The sequence below is a fragment of the Salvelinus namaycush genome, chromosome 26 (genome assembly GCF_016432855.1).
Source record: "Salvelinus namaycush isolate Seneca chromosome 26, SaNama_1.0, whole genome shotgun sequence".
NCBI lineage: Eukaryota > Metazoa > Chordata > Actinopteri > Salmoniformes > Salmonidae > Salvelinus > Salvelinus namaycush.
In genome coordinates this window covers 21,071,477-21,094,914 of record NC_052332.1, presented here as the reverse complement: position 1 = coordinate 21,094,914, position 23,438 = coordinate 21,071,477, and the positions used below count along the sequence as shown (strand labels likewise).

At 42.4% G+C, this 23,438-nt stretch overlaps 1 protein-coding gene across 1 annotated transcript in view; it reads left to right on the top strand.

Annotated features, from left to right (window-relative positions):
* The window catches only part of LOC120020998 (astrotactin-2-like), a 521,153-nt gene that overhangs the window by 134,970 nt on the left and 362,745 nt on the right, over positions 1-23,438 (top strand). The window lies entirely within an intron of this gene.

Sequence of the window (23,438 nt, the reverse complement as noted above, 5' to 3'; positions counted from 1 at the left end):
GTTGATTGATTAATTCCAGTTAATCCTTTTTAATTGACAAGGTTGGCAGCCTAGCTGTCACGATCGTCTTCTTTAGAAAGAGTGGACCAAGGCGCAGCGTGTGCAAAATACATCTTCTCTTTATTTTGCAGAAGAACAAACAAAACAAAACAACAAACGTGAAGCTATAAATGACTAAGTGCAAACATGCAACATAGACTAGACATAGACAATTACCCACAAACAGCTAAAGCCTATGGCTGCCTTAAATATGGCTCCCAATCAGAGACAACAATAACCAGCTGTCTCTGATTGAGAATCAATTCAGGCAACCATAGACTTTCCTAGACACCTACACTGAACACTAACCCATCTACTCTATTTAACCCCCTAAACCATACAACACCCTAGACAATACAAAAACACACAAACTTCCCCATGTCACACCCTGACCTAACTAAAATAATAATATAAACAAAGATAACTAAGGCCAGGGTGTGACACTAGCCAGCCCAAGTTGGAATATAAACCAAATGTGATCACATTCACATTCACGTTACCAATTTGTTTAACCTGACCAGATGGACAGGGCGCATAGGCTGTATGCAGGTGCTATTATTAGTAGCCTACAGTTGATCAGACTGACAATTTGTCTCGTTTTCATCCAATACAGAAGATTTCTAATGTTTTTTTGTAGCTTAGGCTGCTGCAACTTTTATGTAATGAGTTATTGGTCATGTCTGTCCGGAGTGATTATGTCTTATCACCTTTGCTAAATAAATACCGGAGGAAAATTAAAAGCCTACTTGAGTGTGCACGAAAAAATGTGCTGTGTCAACCTCTCTTTTTAATCTCACTTTTAATGGATGATGCGTTGGAAGTTATCAAATTATTTTGAATTGATTTCGACGTCCCAGAAAAGACAGTAGAAACGTCCATATGCTCAGCAAGTAAAGCATCCTAACGTGCGATTACCTCTGCAAGCTCCTTGTAGTTGCCCTTGTTAGCTGAACTTTCCCTTTCATTGTGCCCCTAAGTAAAAGCCAACTCTTTCCGATAAGCTGCGTGTGACCCTGTTTCTTCTTACCGTCTCGTGTTGCGCAGTTTGAATAGGCAGATGTTAGTCCATCACATGATTAACGCAGCTTTTTCCAAGAAGCTTGAATCTGATGTGGGCAATGAGCGGTGTTCTTTAACAAAAAATCTACTACATTGTTGTTAGCATTAGCTAGCCATTCTGACGGAGAAAACTGCACTCTGGTAGTGCAGTTTGGCAAAAATAAAAAATAAATTGCACTAAATCCACACAACAATAAAGTCCTAAAACCAAGAAAACAATATTATATAATCTACCTCCTCCGTCTCCTGTAGTTTGAAGAAGCTAATTTGAATAATATACAACAAATACTCAACTATCGCTCTTCACTCTTAGTCTCTATCCAGTATGTCACCAACTCACCACTCTTCTCAACACATAGAACCCTCATAATGCTCTGTGGCACAACCCCAATACATCACACTAGGTTTGTGCTCTGATCCTAATCCTATGATTGGATGAACACCATGTCAGTTCACATTGCAAAAGCTTTGATTTGTATTTGTATTTATTATGGATCCCCATTAGCCATACTCTTCCTGGGATCCAGCAAAATTAAGGCAGTTTATACAATTTTAAAAACATTACAATACATTCACAGATTTCACAACACACTGTGTGACCTCAGGCCTCTACTCCACCACTACCACATATCTACAGTACTAAATCCATGTGTGTGTATAGTGCATATCTTATCGCGTGTGTGTGTATACATATGTCTGTGCCTATGTTTGTGTTGCTTCACAGTCCCCGCTGTTCCATAAGGTGTTTTTAATCTGTTTTTTAAATCTAATTTTATTGCTTTTATCTGTTACTTGATGTGGAATAGAGTTCCATGTAGCCATGGCTCTATGTAGTACTGTGCGCCTCCCATAGTCTGTTCTGGACTTAGGGACTGTGAAGAGACCTCTTGTGGCATGTCTTGTGGGGTATGCACTGGTGTCCGAGCTGTGTGCCAGCAGTTCAGACAGACAGCTCGGTGCATTCAACATGTCAATACCTCTCATAAATATAAGTAGTGATGAAGTCAATCTCTCCTCCACTTTGAGCCAGGAGAGATTGACATGCATATTATTAATATTAGCTCTCAGTGTACATCCAAGGGTCTGCCGTGCTGTCCTGTTCTGAGCTAACTGCAATTTCCTAAGTCCCTTGTTGTGGCACCTGACCACACGGCTGAACAGTAGTCAAGGTGCTACAAAACTAGGGCCTGTAGGACCTGCCTTGTTGATAGTGTTGTTATGAAGGCAGAGCAGCGCTTTATTATGGACATACTTCTCCTGATCTTAGCTACTTTTGTATCAGTATGTTTTGACCATGACAGTTTACAGTCCAGGGTTACTCCAAGCAGTTTAGTCATCTCAACTTGCTCAATTTCCACATTATTTATTACAATATTTAGTTGAGGTTTAGGGTTTAGTGAAGGATTTGTCCCAAATACAATGCTTTTAGTTTTATAAATATTTAGGGCTAACTTATTGATAGCCACCCACTCTGAAACTAACTGCAAGTCTTTAAGTCATTTCAGTCGCTGTAGTAGCTGACGTGTATAGTGTTGAGTCATCCACATACATAGACACTCTGGCTTTACTCAAAGTCAATGGCATGTCGTTAGTAAAGATTGAAAAAAGCCAGGGCCTAAACATCTACCCTGGGGAATTCCTGATTCTACCTGGATTATGTTTGAGAGGCTTCCATTAAAGAACACCCTCTGTGTTCTGTTAGACAATAAACTCTTTATCCACATTATAGCAGGGGGTGTAAAGCCATAACAAATATGTTTTTCCAGGAGTAGACTATGATCAATAATGTCAAAAGCTGCACTGAAGTCTAACAAGACAGCCCCCACAATCGTTGCATCATCAATTTACTTACCCTGTAGGTCTGTGGAAGAGGGTAAGGCCTACGAGCCTCCTAAATGTTGTATTGAAGTCAATGTAGCCAGGGGAGGATGGGGAATAGCTGTCCTCTGGCTACCAGCTACACCATGGTCCTAGCCTATAGTGTGTTGTTGAGACTACTGTACTGTAGATCTTCATTGCAAATCAGTGTGTTTTAATCTGGTATTTGATGACGTGAATATATTTAGTATAGTTTTATCTAAAAGGGACAACTTTTTATAACGTTTCATTATTTTTATGAAAATTCACTGAGCAGGATGGTCCTCCCCTTCCTCCTCTGAGGAGCCTCCACTGAAGCAGAAGTATAGGTTGTGTCATAGTAGCAGCTACATTTTGATGTAGTGGTATAGGCTCTACTGAATATAATCAACATAATGTAGCGTGGAGCAAAATATCCCACTTACCAACCCACACATTTAACATTAACCGGCTCCTCACGGATCATGATATATGATATCTGTGTTATTCTAAAGGCATGTTGATATTTCTCTCTCAACTGTTGAGTGTCTATCTGCAGGTCAAGAGCACAGACAGGTCCTAGTATGAAACATCACACCTCAGCATCCTCAGAGGACTCAACTACAGCACAGCACAGTGAGCAACTGCAACACAGGGGGGGTGGGGGGGCACAAAATGGACGTTTCACTGACTCCACATGCCCTAATCTGGTCTACTCCATTTAGCAATAATATACATGATGAGCTTTTCCCTAAAGGTATTAATCCTATGACAGCAGATCAATCATTTCCTCTCTCGTTGTATCTTAAAGACAGAGAATATTGTTTTTACAACTATGCAAATTCCCAGTGGCTGATGTATCCATGAGGGAGATGTGCTTTTTATTCATCTTAAGACCCTACATATCCCTGCTTCTTTAGTCTGGAGTCACTCCACAGGGAGGAGGAGCCTGAGGATTCAACTCAGAATGAGACTTGTTGTAGATAAGCTATTGCATTTCTGTCTAGCATTAGTTCCGTTCAAAAACTCTTATACAGCTGCATTTCAACAAAAAAAATCCAGAGGAAGCAATTGAGAATCTTTGTAATCAAATTATAGAACTTCCTCAATTGTAGCACTTCAAATACCTGTAAACACATAAACACAACGCTAAAATAAACCTCCAATCTTATAGAATCAAGGATGTTAACAAACACATATTTTTTTTGCTGGCTTCAGCTATTGATTTTGTTTCAGGTAGTGATGGTTGTTTTGGTGGAAGATACAGTGACAACATGCCAATAGCCTAGTGATTTTCTGTTGTTGTATAGAGTGGTCGAGGAGAACGCCTGAAGCTGCTGCTTTTACTCTGTCAGCCCATTCACTCAATATGCAATTGAGGAAAAAGCATTATATTTTATGGCACATTCCATTAACTGAATTATCTCAGAGTGTGATGAATTGCCACACTGTAATAATTACATTTACATAATGTCTTTTCTGGTTCATTTCCGCCCTTACATGTGCTGGTAATTACTGAGTATCACTGTTGCAGGACCCGGTGATATTTCTCCACAGTTGCCTTCTACAGTAAGTTATTGTTTTTGAAGCTGGGGGAACTCGGGATGCTTCACAACTCAAAGTGACTCAGTGTAAATTTGTGATTAATTTGAGTTATGGTTCCTGCCATGTGATTCAGTTGACAGTATGGCATCCATATTAGGAACACCCTAAATTATGTCTGGCTGTAGGAGTTTCTAAAATGGAAACCATATCTCAGGCTTCAGTCAGGCACTCCAATATCAAATGAAATCCTGAGCTCCCAGGAAAGCGGTGAGTTACAATATCTTTTTCTGACCTGTTTTTGGGGTGTGCACTGAAACTCCATTACATCTGTCCCACGAGGAGGCAGTCAGCCTGGTCGATATGTTTAAGCTGTCTGTGACAATATGGTCTGACTGTGACCCGCATCCTCCGGGGCAAGACCAGGGAAGAACGTAGCAGGTTAGGATAATTAACGTGGCAAGTTAGGAGAACTAAAATCAAATCAAATTTTATTTGTCACATACACATATTTAGCATATGTTATTGTGGGTGTAGTGCCATGCTTATGTTCCTTGCTCCAACAGTGCATAAGTATCTAAAAATTCACAACAATACACAAATCTAAAAGTAAAAGAATGTAATTAAGAAATATATAAATATTAGGATGAGCAATGTCGGAGTGGCATAGACTAAAATACAGTAGAATATAATACAGTATATACAGTTGAAGTTGGAAGTTTACATACACATTAGCCAAATACATTTAAACTCAGTTTTTCACAATTCTTGACATTTAATCCTAGTAAAAATTCCCTGTCTTAGGTCAGGTAGGATCATCACTTTATTTTAAGAATGTGAAATGTCAGAATAATAGTAGAGATAATGATTTATTTCAGCTTTTGTTTCTTTCATCACATTCCCAGTGGGTCAGAAGTTTACATACACTCAATTAGTATTTGGTAGCATTGCCTTTAAATTGTTTAACTTGGGTCAAACGTTTTGGGTAGCCTTCCACAAGCTTCCCACAAAAAGTTGGGTGAATTTTGGCTCCAACTTCTGCTGTACATATGAGATGAGTAAAGCAGTATGTAAACATTATTAAAGTGACTAGTGTTCCATTATTAAAGTGGCCAGTGATTCCACACAGACAGTGTGGTTAAGAAGGTTCAACATCGCCTCTTCAACCTCAGGAGGCTGAAGAAATTTGGCTTGGCCCCTAAGACCCTCAGAAACTTTTACAGATGCACAATTGAGAGCATCCTGTCAGGCTGTATCACCGCCTGGTACGGGAACTGCACCGCCCATAACCGCAGAGGGTGGTACGGTCTGCCCAACACATCACTGGGGGCACACTGCCTGCCCTCCAGGACACCTATTGCACCCGATGTCACAGGACGGCCAATAATATCATCAAGGACATAAACCATCCGAGCCACGGGCTGTTCGCCCCGCTATCATCCAGAAGGCGAGGTCAGTACAGGTGCATCAAAGCTGGGACCAAGAGACTGAAAAACAGATTCTATGTCAAGGCCATCAGACTGTTAAATAGTCATCACTAGCCGGCTACCATCCGGCTACACAACCCTGCACCTCAGAGGCTTCTGCCCTATATACATAGACTTGGAATCACTGGCCACTTTAATAATGGAACACTAGTCACTTTAATAATATTTACATACTGCTTTACTCATCTCATATGTACAGCAGAAGTTGGAAGTTTACATACACTTAGGTTGAAGTCATTAAAACTCGTTTTTCAACCACTCCACAAATTTCTTGCTAACAAACTATAGTTTTGGCATGTCAGTTAGGACATCTACTTTGTGCATGACACATTTTTCCAACAATTGTTTACAGACAGATTATTTCACTTATAATTCACTGTATCACAATTCCAGTGGGTCAGAAGTTTAAATACACTAAGTTGACTGTGCCTTTAAACAGCGTGGAAAATTTCAGCTTTTTGGCTTTAGAAGCTTCTGATAGGCTAATTGACATTATTTGAGTCAATTGGAGGTTTACCTGTGGATGTATTTCAAGGCCTACCTTCAAACTCAGTGCCTCTTTGCTTGACATCATGGGAAAACAAAAGAAAGCAGCCCAGACCTCAGAGAAAAATTGTAGACCTCCACACGTCTGGTTCATCCTTGGGAGCAATTTCCAAACGCCACTACTCCAAAACCGCCATAAAAAAAGCCAGACTACGGTTTGCAACTGCACATGGGGACAAAGATCATACTTTTTGGAGAAATTTCCTCTGGTCTGATGAAACATAAATAGAACTGTTTGGCCATAATGACCATTGTTATGTTTGGAGGAAAAAGGGGGAGGCTTGCAAGCCGAGGAACACCATCCCAACCGTGAAGCACGGGGGTGGCATCATCATGTTGTGGGGGTGCTTTGCTGCAGGAAGGGTGCACTTCACAAAATAAATGGCATCATGAGGCAGGAAAATGATGTGGATATATTGAAGCAACATCTCAAGACATCATTTAGGAAGTTAAAGCTTGGTCGCAAATGGGTCTTCCAAATGGACAATGACCCCAAGCATACTTCTTAAGTTGTGGCAAAATCGCTTAAGGACCACAAAGTCAAGGTATTGGAGTGGCCATCACAAAACCCTGACCTCAATCCTATAGAAAATTGTAGGCAGAACTGAAAATTGTGTGCGAGCAAGGAGGCCTACAAACCTGATCCAGTTACACCATCTCTGTCAGGAGGAATGAGCCAAAATTCACCCAACTTATTGTGGGAAGCTTGTGGAAGGCTACCCGAAATGTTTGACCCAAGTTAAACAATTTTAAAGGCAATGCTACCAAATACTAATTGAGTGTATGTAAACTTCTGACCCACTGGGAATGTGATGAAAGAAACAAAAGCTGAAATAAATAATTCTCTCAACTATTTTTCTGACATTTCACATTCTTAAAATAAAGTGGTGATCCTAACTGACCTAAGACAGGGAATTCTTGCTAGGATTAAATGTCAAGAATTGTGAAAAACTGAGTTTAAATGTATTTGGCTAAGGTGTATGTAAACTTCCGACTTCAACTGTACGTCTCGTGTCTGAGCCATTGACGTAGCAGGTTAGGATTATTAACATAGCAGATTAGGATGATTAACGGGGCATGTAAGGAGAACTAACGTATCAGGATAGGAGAAAGAAGTTAATGTTAGGATAAGGGTTATTCTTAGCTAAAATGCTATAAGGAAATAGCCAAGAGCCAATAGAAGAGGGGGCAGGGTTTCCCTGGGCGGTTCTTCCCTGGGCGGTTCTTCCCTGGGAATTTCTTCCCTGGTCTTGGCCAGGACGCGGGTCGCAGACAGACCCTTCTCGGCTGTTGTTGTTGATGTGATTTTTCATAGACGTCATTACCTTCTAAAACTAGCCAGCAAGAATGGAGCTACTGTAGCTAGACATGGGCATACACTTGAAAGCGTTTCCATCTGAACAATTGACTAAGGAGATACAATTTTAAGTAATGGATCCTGACTTCATGACGTTGTATGGACCTGAATTTCATCCACAGAGCCAAATGTGATCAATCTGGTGTATCCAAGGTTACAGATGAAGTGAGGTCATTGATGAATGCTGGGAATTGAAGTCTCAGGGGATGTAAATGTCTGTGAGATCACATCAGGCTGTGAGATCACATCAGTTGGGCAGTTCGTGAGCGCTTGAGAGGCACAACGCATGAGAAATAATACATGTTTTTCTTCCTTTATTTGATTTTGATAAGAGGGGGTGTACTTCAATGCGTTCCTTTCAGGCGATGAGTTCCTTCGATGAGGTGTTTGAATCTCATTTTGCTGCTCTACACTTGAAGTGAAGAGCATTATTTTTATGCATGGTGCTTCAACACATATGCACTGATAAGAAGCCATTAGAGTTCCATGAACAACAGGAGGGCAAAACAATTGGATAATGTTATATCAACCTGTTGATAAGGAAATATTCCAGTCATGGTGAGATTTCATTTTCAACATATGTGTTTTTTTGGTGGGGCTGGGTCATTTAGCAGACACTCGTATCCAAAGCATATCTTTTCATATATACAGTGGGGAGAACAAGTATTTGACACACTGCCGATTTTGCAGGTTTTCCTATAAAAGGTCTGTAATTTTTATCATAGGTACACTTCAACTGTGAGAGACGGAATCTAAAACAGATAATCACATTGTATGATTTTAAGTAATTAATTTGCATTTTAATGCATGACATATGTATTTGATACATCAGAAAAGCAGAACTTTATATTTGGTATAGAAACCTTTGTTTGCAATTACAGAGATCATACGTTTCCTGTAGTTTTTGACCAGGTTTGCACACAGTGCAGCAGGGATTTTGGCCCACTCCTCCATACAGACCTTCTCCAGATCCTTCAGGTTTCGGGGCTGTTGCTGGGCAATACAGACTTTCAGCTCCCTCCAAAGATTTTCTGTTGGGTTCAGGTCTGGAGACTGGCTAGGCCACTCCAGGACCTTGAGATGCTTCTTACGGAGCCACTCCTTAGTTGCCCTGGCTTTGTGTTTCGGGTCGTTGTCATGCTGGAAGACCCAGCCACGACCCATCTTCAATGCTCTTACTGAGGGAAGGAGGTTGTTGGCCAAGATCTCGCGATACATGGCCCCATCCAACCTCCCCTCAATACGGTGCAGTCGTCCTGTCCCCTTTGCAGAAAAGCATCCCCAAAGAATGATGTTTCCACATCCATGCTTCACGGTTGGGATGGTGTTCTTGGGGTTGTACTCATCCTTCTTCTTCCTCCAAACACGGCGAGTGGAGTTTAGACCAAAAAGCTCTATTTTTGTCTTATCAGACCACATGACCTTCTCCCATTCCTCCTCTGGATCATCCAGATGGTCATTGGCAAACTTCAGACGGGCCTGGACATGCGCTGGCTTGAGCAGGGGGACCTTGCGTGCGCTGCAGGATTTTAATCCATGACGGCGTAGTGTGTTACTAATGGTTTTCTTTGAGACTGTGGTCCCAGCACTCTTCAGGTCATTGACCAGGTCCTGCCGTGTAGTTCTGGGCTGATCCCTCACCTTCCTCATGATCATTCGATGCCCCACGAGGTGTGATCTTGCATGGAGCCCCAGACCGAGGGTGATTGACCGTCATCTTGAACTTCTTCCATTTTCTAATAATTGCGCCAACAGTTGTTGGCTTCTCACCAAGCTGCTTGCCTATTGTCCTGTAGCCAGTCCCAGCCTTGTGCAGGTCTACAATTGTATCCCTGATGTCCTTACACAGCTGTCTGGTCTTGGCCATTGTGGAGAGGTTGGAGTCTGTTTGATTGAGTGTGTGGACAGGTGTCTTTTATACAGGTAACGAGTTCAAACAGGTGCAGTTAATACAGGTAATGAGTGGAGAACAGGAGGGCTTCTTAAAGAAAAACTAACAGGTCTGTGAGAGCCGGAATTCTTACTGGTTGGTAGGTGATCAAATACTTATGTCATGCAATAAAATGCAAATTAATTACTTAAAATTCATGCAATGTGATTTTCTGGATTTTTGTTTTAGATTCCGTCTCTCACAGTTGAAGTATACCTATGATAAAAAATTACATGCTTTGTAAGTAGGAAAACCTGCAAAATCGGCAGTGTATCAAATACTTGTTCTCCCCACTGTATATATATATATTTTTGTACTGGTCCCCTAGTGGAAGCGACTCCACAACCTTGGCGTTTCAAGCACCATGCTCTAGCAACTGAGCCACACAAGTACCTTGTCTGACAGAATGCTGGTTGTTTTTAACTGGAGCTAGTTTTTAACTGAAACTGCATCTCGAGGACAGATGCTAGGGAACCAAATGTGCAGGTCTGTTCTTTAGCTGGAAAGTGTCTAAAGCCTTCAATATTGGGGCCAGTTTTCTCTTGCCAAGGGTGACACATAAATCCTCGTTGCCAGGTTACATGCACAAAGTAGCCGTAATGTGTCCATAAATATTCCCAGCAATTCTCCAGTAGATCACAGTAGATAAGTGAATGTAAATATATTTCAATATTTTGGGCTTCACGGGTGTATATCTTAGCCAGTTTGTGGCAGTAGAGTCCTGGCATGGCTTCTCTTGGAGCAGCGTGAGATCAGACTGTGACCCGCAACGCCTCAGCTGGCGCCCAGGCAGGGGAAGAAACACATTTATATTTCATACAGGCCCGTGGCAAGAGACTATGCAGAAAAAAACAGCAGAGGCTGGAAAAACAAAGGAAGTCAGTGGTAGTCAAAAATAAATCGTTTGACTCGGAACATTACAAGCTCTTGAGAGGCAGGAAATGACAGAAATTAGACAATAAGTACAAGCCCTGGAGAGAAAGTCTTTAGGAGAAGAGAGAATGTCTGTCTGTGTGTGTGTGCGTGCGTGTACATGTGTGTCTGTGGCTCGGTATTTCTCGAACAGCAGTCCTTTCCCTGGATGTCTGAGACAGTCTGACTATGTGTTTTAAAGCTCCAAGCTGAGTCTTTTCCTGCCCCCCTCTCGCTTGCTTTCCTCTTCTGCCGATCATTACAGGGGACAAAACCCAGCAGATAAGTGCATTACACAGGAGGTGGATGGGTAAGTGGGGCAGAGCAGGGCAAACATTCACACCCACCACACCACCTCTCTCTTTCTCTCTCTCTCTCTCTGGGCATCATTTGTAAGGAGTGAAAGACTCCAGAAAAGTTCCAATTGGACCCATTTGGAGCTCTCTATTCAGTACATTTTCTTGTCATCCCGTTTTCAAAGGCAAAGAGTGAAGAGAGGTACCTCTTTTCCCTGCAACACAGTTTGTAGCACGGCCAGTGCTTTTCTACTCAAGCACTTGGGCAAGGGGAGACTTCTATACTGTAGACATATGCGTGAAAAACACACATACAACATACACTCTAGGGTTATCTGTTTATCTACAGGGGGTAGACGGTTATGTAGGTGGGCAGAGTTGTGTATGTTGTCGGTAAGAACCCAGTGGGCTCTTGGAGAGTGTGTATCTACCCACCCAACAGCCTGCAGTACACAAGGCAGGACTAATACAAAACAGCTTGATGCACTTTGAGGTAGCTACTAGTTAATAAATTAGCTTGTTTTCCATAAGCTTAACTAGCGATTAGTGGGTCCTTCTTACCATTCCTTAAGAGGGACCATCCTACGTAGCAGATGTCAGATCAACATCCAATTATGATTGTTATTTGATTGAATCGTCTCCACCCCGCTGATGCTCAACACTGGGGCCCCACAAGTGTGCGTTCTCAGTCCTCTCCTGTTCTCCCTGTTCACCCATGACTGCGTGGCCATGCACACCTCCAACTCAATCATCAAGTTTGCAGACGACACTACAGTGGTAGGCTTGATTACCAACAACGACGAGATGGCCTACAGGGAGGAGGTGAGGGCCCTCGGAGTGTGGTGTCAGGAAATTAACCTCACACTCAACGTCAACAAAACAAAGAAGATGATCGTGGACTTCAGAAAACAGCAGAGGGAGCACCCCCCCTATCCACATCGACGGGACAGTATTGGAGAAGGTGGAAAGTTTTAAGTTCCTTGGCGTACACATCACGGACAAACTGAAATGGTCCACCCACACAGACAGCGTGGTGAAGAAGGCGCAACAGAGACTCTTCAAACTCAGGAGGCTGAATAAATCACAAAGGGCTTTGTGATGGCCACTCCAATACCTTGACTTTGTTGTCCTTAAGTTATTTTGCCACAACTTTGGAAGTATGCTTGGGGTCATTGTCCATTTGGAAGACCCATTTGCGACCAAGTTTTAACTTCCTGACCGACGTCTTGAGATGTTGCTTCAATATATCCACATCATTTTCCTGGTCATGATGCCATCTATTTTGTGATGTGCACCAGTCCCTCCTGCAGCAAAGCACCCCCACAATATGATGCTGTCACCCTGTGCTTCACGGTTGGGATGGTGTTCTTCGGCTTGCAAGCCTCCCCCTTTTTCCTCCAAACATAACGATGGTCATTATGGCCAAACAGTTCTATTTATGTTCCATCAGACCAGAGGAAATTTCTCCAAAAAGTATGATCTTTGTCCCCATGTGCAGTTGCAAACCGTAGTCTGGCTTTTCTATGGCGGTTTTGGAGTAGTGGCTTCTTCCTTGCTGAGCAGCCTTTCAGGTATGTCGATATAGGACTTGTTTTACTGTGGATATAGATACTTTTGTACCTGTTTCTTCCAGCATCTTCACAAGGTCCTTTGCTGTTGTTCTGGGATTGATTTGTACTTTTCGCACCAAAGTACGTTCATCTCTAGGAGACATTTCGCATCTCCTTCCTGAGCGGTATGACGGCTGCGTGGTCCCATGGTGTTTATACTTGCGTACTATTGCTTGTACAGATGAACGTGGTACGTTCAGGCATTCAGAAATTGCTCCCAAGGATGAACCAGACTTGTGGAGGTCTTGGCTGATTTATTCAGATTTTCCCATGATGTCAGGCAGAGGCACTGAGTTTGAAGGTAGGCCTTGAAATACATCCACAGGTTCACCTCCAATTGACTCAAATTATGTCAATTAGCCTATCAGAAGCTTCTAAAGCCATGAAATAATTTTCTGGAATTTTCCAAGCTGTTTAAAGGCACAGTCATCTTAGTGTATGTAAACTTCTGACCCACTGGAATTGTGATACATTGAATTATAAGTGAAATAATCTGTCTGTAAACAATTGTTGGAAAAATTACTTGTGTCATGCACGAAGTAGTTGTCCTAACCGAGTTGCCAAAACTATAGTTTGTTAGCAAGACATTTGTGTAGTGGTTGAAAAACGAGTTTTAATGACTCCAACCTAAGTGTATGTAAACTTCTGACTTCAACTGTATATACGAATTCAATCAAAAATTACGTTAATAAAATATGGTGAAATAATATTGTTTCAATTAATGTTTGCCTGGTGGGTGTTTACTGTCATATCCAGTGAAACTAGAACACTTTTCTGCAGGAGGTAGGGCAGCCACCGTGGGTGTCATATTTACCTATTAATAGTCCAATTAGAATGTACAAAATATTCATCTTTATGGAGATATTCGATTTGGTCTTTTACATCAAGTTCCAGATGGCTTTTAGAAACACTGCTTTCATCATAGTGATGGGATGTGCAATGTTTCGTTCCCTAAAATATGTCCATGTATGTGTTTGATGATTTCTCCGGGTCTCATCCCTGTTCCTTTGTGCACACCTTCAGGGTTTTGGTTTTCTTTTATTCTTCCTGAGATGTTCCGGTTCTTGATCTCTTCTATCGCCCTCCTTTGCCCTGCCCTCTTGATCTGTTCTCCCTTTGGTCTTGCCTTTCTTCTCCTCTCTCTCTCTCTCTCTCTCTGTATGATTTTCTTTCCCCCCAAGTCCATTCTCCATCTCCTCTTTCCCCCATCTTCCCCTTCATTCTGGCCTCATCTCTGTCCGTCTCCCTCTCCCCACTTCTCCAATTCTCAGCCCACCCCAATTCTCTTTTTTAGCCTTCTCTCGCTTCTCACCATTCTTTCTCTTCTCTCCTTTCTCTCTCGTCACGCTCCCAGAGGCAGCACTGTCACGGCTGTGCCATCCCAGGGTGCAGGCTCAGACTGCCCCTCCAGACTTGCCTTGAAACAACAGTAAATTGAATAAATCACAGAGGGAATCAGAGCTGGGGAGTATTCCCATTTCCCTTCCATTTATCTCCGTCTCTTTCAATCCCTCAGCCTGACATGGACAGTGAGAGAGAAAGAGAGTGGAGAGAGAGAAAGAGAGTGGAGAGAGAGAAAGAGAGTGGAGAGAGAGAGATATTTGGGCTCCAATCCTTTCTCTTCCTCGTGGACTGACTAGAGACTAAAGCAGCAGGGATTTGTAGGCTCTTAAGATTAATGAGAACCACATTTCCCTCATGGATACATCCGCCACCATGAATTTGCATGGCTCTTGTTAGATTTGTTTTGTTCCTCTGAAGTCCAAACCTGCAGTGCCTTCGTAAGCTGGCCTCATAACTGTTGCCACTCTAGCCTTGCCTGGTTTCCTAGCAGCAAAACCCACCTGAGTGAATGAGAAAAAGTGTGCCTGCTCTCATTGTGAATAGATATATTGTGACTCTGTATCAGCATAACATAACAGTCTGATATGGGGATAATTGGCATAGCCCTGACAGATAAATTGCCTGACAGTCGGATGTCTTGTTAGCAGTGTTACTGTACTTCGCCCTAGCTACCCAGTGTTTTCATGTAGTCGTGGTGGACATTGAATAAGGACAGTTACCGCCATGTCCCCACTGGAGAGTAGAGAGCACTGATCCCCCCTGCCATCTTCCTCCTCACTCTCTTTCTGTATCAACGGGTTTCTCACTGATGAGATCTCGAGGGAGGGCTGAGGAAGAGTGGAAATGAGGCAGAGAGGGAGAGAGACAAGGAGGAGGGAAGAAAAAGAGAGGGAGGAGAGCTGGCTGTTTGAGATGTGGAGCGGCCACTTGAAGTAAATCCCCTTCACCTTTCCAGTCTTCCGCACTCCTAGCAGACATGTTGAATGTGAGAGCCCATTGAGGGCCAGTGTTATGCCAACAAACACTAAATAGAATACTAACTCCCATGACTGGTTTCTGTTGCCCAACTTTGATCAGGCGGATGCACATACACAGACAATAGGCTTGGGCGTTATACCGGATACAGTATACCGTATACCGTATATTTGGAAAAAGCCACAGTATGTTTTTTCAATACCGTCAATACCGTTGAAACGATTTCTTTTAAGTTCTTTAATAAATGTGAATATTTGTAGCTACTTTTAAGTAAATACCTGCAGTCAACTTGTGCAATACATTAGAAGATAAAAAAAGATAGCATTCCTAATTTCACCTGTCACATAATTTTTCATTATGAAGCTTAACGGTGTCTCCAGTCATGTGGTGTTTGTTTACAAGATATGTGCTACATGCTCTGTAGTTGTACATATGGTTTGCTAATTTAGTAGCTAGTTATCTATTTAAGTGATTAGCTTCTTCCAAAATCAAGCATTCGCTTGGTAACAGGAGATAATGCCCTCCTGGACCAAGAGCCTTGCTGGATAATATTTGTATTGTGCGTGCAGAAAACTGGAAGTAACATTTTGGATTTACTTGTATAGTTTAGGTCACAGACTGTATAAGATGTTTGCAAAGCGCTAGTTAGCATTTAGTTAGCATTCTCTATGGAATTTTACATGTGCTTGTTCGTATTGCTAACCTTCGGATAACTAAGTATCAGTGTGGGTTTGAAAACCGTGCCCCTTGTGTTCTGTGCCGCTATTACCAAATATCCCAGTATGGCACGAGGTATCACAATCTGTATCCTAGCACACATACACACAAAGTTGCGTACAAAGATGCGCCCACACGCATGCACAAATGCACACGCACACATACACACAAACACAGCTGCTGGTTTAATGGGTTCGCACACAAAAATATGTTGCTTACTTCATTATTCGATGTGTGAGCCCATGAGAACTACTCATGGACTGGGGCACTGCGCAAGTGGCTGTCCAATGCTTCTAAGACACTGTTAACCCACTGTCACTGCAGATAAGGGACTAGGGGAGATAAGGAAGATGCTGAAGGGGAAAATAAGGACACAGAGGCTTTGGCTCATATTGAGCTGCAAGTGAGAAGCTAGCTTGGGCGTTCAGTGGAGAGAAAGACCCTCGGTCCCAGAAGTGCCTCCAACATTGTCCTAAGGAAAGGAAAGTATAATATGTAAAGTGTCAAGTAAAGGAAATAAGTAAAGGAAACAAATGTATTATTCTGAAAGCCTAGTGCTGTTAGTAGCTATTACTTCAGGTACTGTAATCTTTTAAATCCGCCATATTCAGCTATCTGCAATAAGCTACACTATATACATATACAAAAGTATGTGGACACCCCTTCAAAGTTGTGTATAAAATCGAGCGTACAGCCATGCAATCTCCATAGACAAACATTGTCAGTAAAATGGCCTTACTGAAGAGCTCAGTGACTTTCAACGTGGCACTGTCAGAGGATGCCACCTTTCCAAGAGTTAATTAGTCATATTTCTGCCCTCCTAGAGCTTCCCCGGTCAACTGTAAGTGATGTTATTGTGAAGTGGATACATCTAGGAGCAACAACGGCTAAGCCGTGAAGTGGTAGGCCACACAAGCTCACAGATCGGGACCGCCGAGTGCTGAAGCAGGTAGGGCACAAAATGTATCTGTCATTGGTTGCAACACTCACTACCGAGTTCCAAACTGCCTCTGAAAGTAACGCCAGCACAAGAACTGTTCGTCGGGAGCATCATGAAATGGGTTTCCATGGCCGAGCTGTCGCTCACAAGCCTAAGATCACCAAGCACAATGCCAAGCGTCGGTTGGAGTGGTGTAAAGCTCGCTGTCATTGGACTCTGGAGCAGTGAAAACGCATTCTCTGGAATGATGAATCACACTTCACCATCTGGCAGTCGGGCGTATCTGGGTTTGGCGAATGCCAGGAAACGCTACCTGCCCCAATGCATAGTGCCAACTGTAAAGTTTGGTGGAGGAGGCATAATGGTCTGGGGCTTTTTTTCATGGTTCGGCCTAGTCCCCTGAGTTCCAGTGAAAGTAAATCTTAACTTAGGTATCGGCATCCCATCAACGGGACAGTTGTAAATCTTGCAGCACCTTGTGTCACGATCGTAGATTTTAGAGAAACAACAAATGTTGGTACATATAAGTGTCTTATATCGGCTGAAAGCTTACATTTTTGTTAATAAAACTGCACTGTCCAATTTACAGTAGCTATTACTGCGACAAAATGCCATGCTATTGTTTGAGGAGAGTTCCTAACAACAAAACAGTTTTTTAACCGCGATAGGTTTGATAAATTCACCTCTGAAGGTGAAATATGTACTTACATTCTGAAATCTTGCTCTGATGTATCATCCAAAGGGTCCCTGAGATAACATGTGTTGTTTTGTTAGACAAAATCCTTTTTCACATCCTAAAAAGGTCCATATAGTATGCACAATCGATTTTGTATTGTATTTCCACTCGTTCAATTTGCAAAGAAAGGAATCTGTGAAAATCTAACCCTAAACAAATCACATGTGTATGTATTCCTCAGAGATCCTAGAACTTAACCAGACTTCACTATATCATTAGGGGTGTAGTATATCCTATAGGACGCCATATTTGGTCAGAGAGCGATGCCTTCATGGCACGCCGATAACGCGGGCGGTCTTCACTTAAACGACTCTAACTTTGTCAAATAAGCACCAATCTGGGTCAAACAAAGCTAGCTAGATAGCCAATGAGCTGGGCTTTACGGGAGTATCCGAACACCCTGTGTATGTTGTAAAATGTAGCTACTAACCTTTTGCGACAGCATGCCTTTTCCTCTTGGACAAAAATTATAAGAATATTCAGAGTAATGAAGTTATGAAAACTGGTTGTTTTGCAAATGTTGAACTTATAATATGGCTACTAATACTGTAAAAGTTAAATCAAAGTCCAAGAATACAGATTTGACGATATTCTTGCTGAATAATGTAATATGAATGCAATTGTCTCCTTCACAATTTGTCCAAATGTAACTGGGTGACTTCACACTAAATGTCATGTAGTTCGCTCATGCTTCAAGTTATCCGTCTGAAACTTTGCATATACACTGCATCCCATCTTGTGGACACCAACGGAATTACAACCAGGGTGATGGCTAGAACTGGGACCTTTCTCTTGCATTTTAAAGATGGAGGTAGAAAAAAAACGTTTTTTTTATTTTATTTTTATTTTCTTCTACCAGATCTATTGTGTTATATTCTCCTACATTTAATTCACATTTCCAGAAACTTCAAAGTGTTTCCTTTCAAATGGTACCAAGAATATGCATAACCTTGCTTCAGGGCCAGAGCTACAGGCAGTTAGATTTGGTATGTCATTTTAGGCAAACAATTTTAAAAAGAATGATATCCCTAAGATGTTTTAACGCACGCTACAGAGTATTTTAGATGATTCTGTGCTTCCAACTTTGTGGAAGCAGTTTGGGTAATGCCCCCGTGCACAAAGCGAGGTCCATACAGAATTTTGTTTTTGAGATCGATGTGGAATAATTTTTTTTATGAGGACATTTTTTTAAATTACTTTTTTGTTGTACTTTTAACCCCTTTTTTCTCCCGAATTTCAAGATATCCAATTGATAGTTACAGTCTTGTCCCATTGCTTTAACTCCCGTACGGACTTGGGAGAGGTGAAGGTCGAGAGCCATGCATCCTCTGAAACACAACCCTGCCAAGCCTCACTGCTTCTTGACACATTGCTTGCTTAACCTGAAAGCCAGCCGCACCAATGTGTCGGAGGAAACACCGTACAGCTGACGACTGAAGTCAGCGTGCATGCGCACAGGCAACCACAAGGAGTCGCTAGAGCACGATGGGACAAGGACATCCTGGCTGGCCAAACCCTCCCCTAACCCGGACGACGCTGGGCCAATTGTGCGCCACGGTCTCCCGGTCACGGCCGGCTGCGACACAGCCTGAGATCGAACCAGTGACGCCTGTAGCACTGTGATGCAGTGAACTTAGACCTCTGCTCCACTCAGGAGGCCCAGTGTGGAAGAACTTGACTGACCTGCACAGAGTCCTGACCTCAACCCCATCGAACACCTTTGGGATGAATTGGAACGCCGACTGCGAGCCAGGCCTAATCGCCCAACATCAGTGCCCGACCTCACTAATGCTCTTATGGCTGAATGAAGCAAGTCCCCGCAGCAATGTGTAAGCCTTCTCTAGTGTAAGCCTTCCCAGAAGAGTGGAGGCTGTTATAGCAGCAAAGGTGGGACCAACTCCATGTTAATGCCCATGATTTTGGAATGAGATGTTCGACAAGCAGGTGTTCACATACCTTTGGTCATGTAGTGTGTCTCATACCTGCATCTCCAATCCCCCTTAAGCAACCATTTTCTGGTGTGAAGGAAATTGACTTCCAGTTTGGTAGTTCAACTGTAACGGGCTTCCTCCTTCTCTTCATCCGAAGAGGAGTAGCAAGGATTCGACCAAAATGCAGCGTTGGAGTTATACATATTATTTATTACAAGGAACAGACGAAGACGGAAAAACTCTTGAACAACAATACAAAAACAACAAACGAAGTAGACAGACCTGGACTACGAACTTACACGTAACGAAGAACGAACGAACCAGTACTGACTACAAACAAAACGAACGAACGATACAGTCCCGTATGGTGTAACAAACACTGACACAGGAAACATCCACCCACAACAAACAATGTGAAAACACCTACCTTAATATGGCTCTCAATCAGAGGAAATGAAAACCACCTGCCTCTAATTGAGAACCATATCAGGTCACCCATTAACCAACACGAAACACATAACATAGACTGCCCACCCAAACTCACGCCCTGACCGACTAACACATACAAAATAACAGAAAACAGGTCAGGAACGTGACATCAACTTTTGAAATTATATAATTTTTTCTTGCTGACAACCATTCCTAGCTTTGTGTTTTGTAATTATTAGAAACCTGTTTTGTCTGTTGACTTGATCAATTCAGCGCTTTGCTGTAATGGCAAAAATAAATAAAAAGCAACACAATTTTAAAAGGACAACGTGCATCTTTCCCTTAAGTGATATCAATTAGAGTGTCTTTGGATGATATCTTCATACAGAGACAAGAGAGACACACAGAGGCTCAGCACACAGGCATGATTTAAAGCCAATCTCAACAAACATATTGGATTTAGAAGACAATATCAATAGCCAGTCACAGGGTGTGTGTGTGTGTGTGTGTGTGTGTGTGTGTGTGTGTGTGTGTGTGTGTGTGTGTGTGTGTGTGTGTGTGTGTGTGTGTGTGTGTGTGTGTGTGTGTGTGTGTGTGTGTGTGTGTGTGTGTGTGTGAGAGAGAAAGGCAGTTACAGAGAGAGGGGGAGAGAGAGCGAGCATGATAAAGTATATGGAGAGCAGCTGCCGAACACACTAAAGAGACAAACGATTTGTTTGAAGAGGTGCGCCACGGGGCCTCACAGGGCTTATTTGGGATAGCATCTCCGCCTCCCCGATAGAACAAAGTGAGCGCCAAGGGGCCATGCAATATGTATGGGCCCAGTTAACCTCCTTCCCTCACACATTCAGGCAGGCAGCCACTCCTCAGTCATGGCAGGTCAGGGCTTAAGTGGCTGCTGCCCACATGGCCCGCCCAGTCTGTTTGTTTTCTGAGCTTAGGCCCGTGGATTAGCCAAGTGAACCGTCGAAGGCCCAATGGGGAATTCTCAGTGCATTTACTGTCTTAGCGTAGCACTCTTGCAAGCTGGCTAGTGCTTCATATGCAGCGTCTCACTGTCATTAGATGAGCCGTCTCATTGAGTCTTCCCAGGCTCATGGAACCCTCCGCTGGGGCTTCTACATGCCACACTCATACATTATGTGTTCAAGTGGACGTGAAGGAGCCAAGAGTGAGCTGTTCGCTATATGGCTATATCATTCCTTGTTCAAGATGTGGGCATTAGTGAAGGACATGGTGCATAGTATAGTGTGTGTTTCACCACTGCTAAGTGGATTTTAAAGGGAAGAGGGCATATTCTAGTGTACTGTATGTATGGCCACTGTTTAAGATGTGGAGGTTACATAATGTAAAGCATTGGGTAGTAAAAAGGCGTAAATGCATTCTCTGTTTATGTTTGCCCATTGTTAAAGAAGCACAAATACATGAATCTAGTGTTAAGAAGCTGATAGACAGTAGCATTAGTTTTGAGCTTTGTTCTGAAGTGAGATGGGCTGGTCATTGCTCTTTTGTGTTCTAATGGTTTCCCAATACAAGTTCTTAATCACAAGAGATCTTGTTTAGGAGCTTTAAAATACATGTCGACTTAAATATTTGTTATGAGAAAATGTAATCTATTAAAGTCATTATCACGTTCTGATCATTTGTTAGTATGGCTAACTGGAAAACATAGAGCACGTTTTCAATGAAGATTGTAACGCACATTTAAAATTATTTTTGGGGAATGAAAGGACAATGGTATCCTGGTTACTCTACTCACCTTCATGTTCATATAACTATCACATTTCATTGTGGCTTAATTCTTAATCTGTGTAACTTCAAAACCAATATATATTTGTTTTTGAGGAACCAAATTACAATATAAACTGATACAAACTGACTGAACCATACACATGAATGTAACACTGTTTCTATTCTACTACAGGAAACAATGTTAAAATCCGTCATAACTTCCAACTTTAATGCTATCTGACTTTTATTCTACAACTTTTTATTTCAGCACTTTAGTTATTTCTCTCATTCTCTCACACCTGAGAGACAGACAGACAGACAGACAGAAAGACAGAGCTGGGGAGGTTGAGAAATGACCGTGTCTGTGGAGTGCGCTATACCGCTGTGAGCCGGGCCACATCTATCTCCGAACCCCCCTCTCTGTCGCTCACTTTAGGCCGCTCCGCTCCTGCACACACTGCACTGCGAGTAAATAGCCCGTGTCCAGACGTATCATCGCTCCTCCGAGAGACTCCCAGGTCTACATATCTCACTTTAATTGAACTTTTGATGCATTGCGGGCCATGGGGGAACAGCACTCCGCTTGGTAATGGAGGCTCTAGATAAATGGTCGCTTCCCTCTGTGTTTTTTAGGGATAGTTTTTAGTTTTTTTTGTTGTGCTGAGGAAACAATGGGAAGAATATTCTCTCTCATTTCTTGTCTCAGTGGCGCAAATGGGGCAGAACATGTTTAGATGGGTCATATGAGTCCCCCGAGGGTTGATGATTTTCTGCCGAGTAGAAGGAAATGTGCCTGGGCCGCACTGCAACTCCTCACTACATCTCATATTGGTTTTCAAAGGGGGCTATGCAAACAATGCCCATTACCTATTGTAAACTGGAGCGCTCTATTTTGGAAGATTAACTGAAAAGAAATGTGCCCATTTTTTCTTCTCATCTGTAGTCCTTTGTGCTTTGAGTCTATTACAGCAACCCGATTCAGCAGTGATACCCACTTTGAAATAGTGCAAAGCTTCTGAGGTATTTTCTTGTTCAGATGTGAATTGCACAACTGCTTATTCATGCCAAACTTGACAACATTCAAAGAAGGTTATTTCGTCAGGGGTTGAAATGTAATTTACGAAAGTTTAACTTCATCCAGTAAGCATAACATAATTCACTTTGTTTCTTATTCTAGGGGCATAGTGGGCATGAATATAAATGTATCATCATCAGCATAACTTCCTGTTTCTTCTCCTCTTTCCTATTAGACATGTGCGGAATGTCATTAACCTTTTTACCTTATAGCCTATGAGCATGGCACAATAATGCACATTCCTCAAGCCTGATGTTTAACCTATGGACTCACTTTTGCAATTATCACCTTCCTCTCTATCAATCAATGGGCTCACAATTATCACCTTCCTCTCTATCAATCAATGGGCTCACAATTATCACCTTCCTCTCTATCAATCAATGGGCTCACAATTATCACCTTCCTCTCTATCAATCAATGGGCTCACAATTATCACCTTCCTCTCTATCAATCAATGGGCTCACAATTATCACCTTCCTCTCTATCAATCAATGGGCTCACAATTATCACCTTCCTCTCTATCAATCAATGGGCTCACAATTATCACCTTCCTCTCTATCAATCAATGGGTGTAAATGTTGGGATGTATTTATATGTCAATTTACCCATGTTCTCTTACTTGCTGTTTTTCAGCAACAGTTTTCAACAACCATCCACCTCTTCACCAGCTATATATAATAACCTTAAGGCCTGTCATAGGGGGGGGGGGGGGGGGGGGGTTATGCCAGCAGTCCCGCATAGGGCTACCTGCCATCACATCACATGGCGCTGAGGATCTTCCCTCGGAGACAAGGACATTCTCCAAACTATTTAATAAAATGTCATATTGCATTCTGTCTTTGTTGTTCCTTCAGTTAAGCGTGTATTCGATTGAACTAGGAATGAAGTGTTCAACAGAGCGGCAGGGGCAGACCATTGAAGGGGATTCCTGCAGAGATGAAAGGTT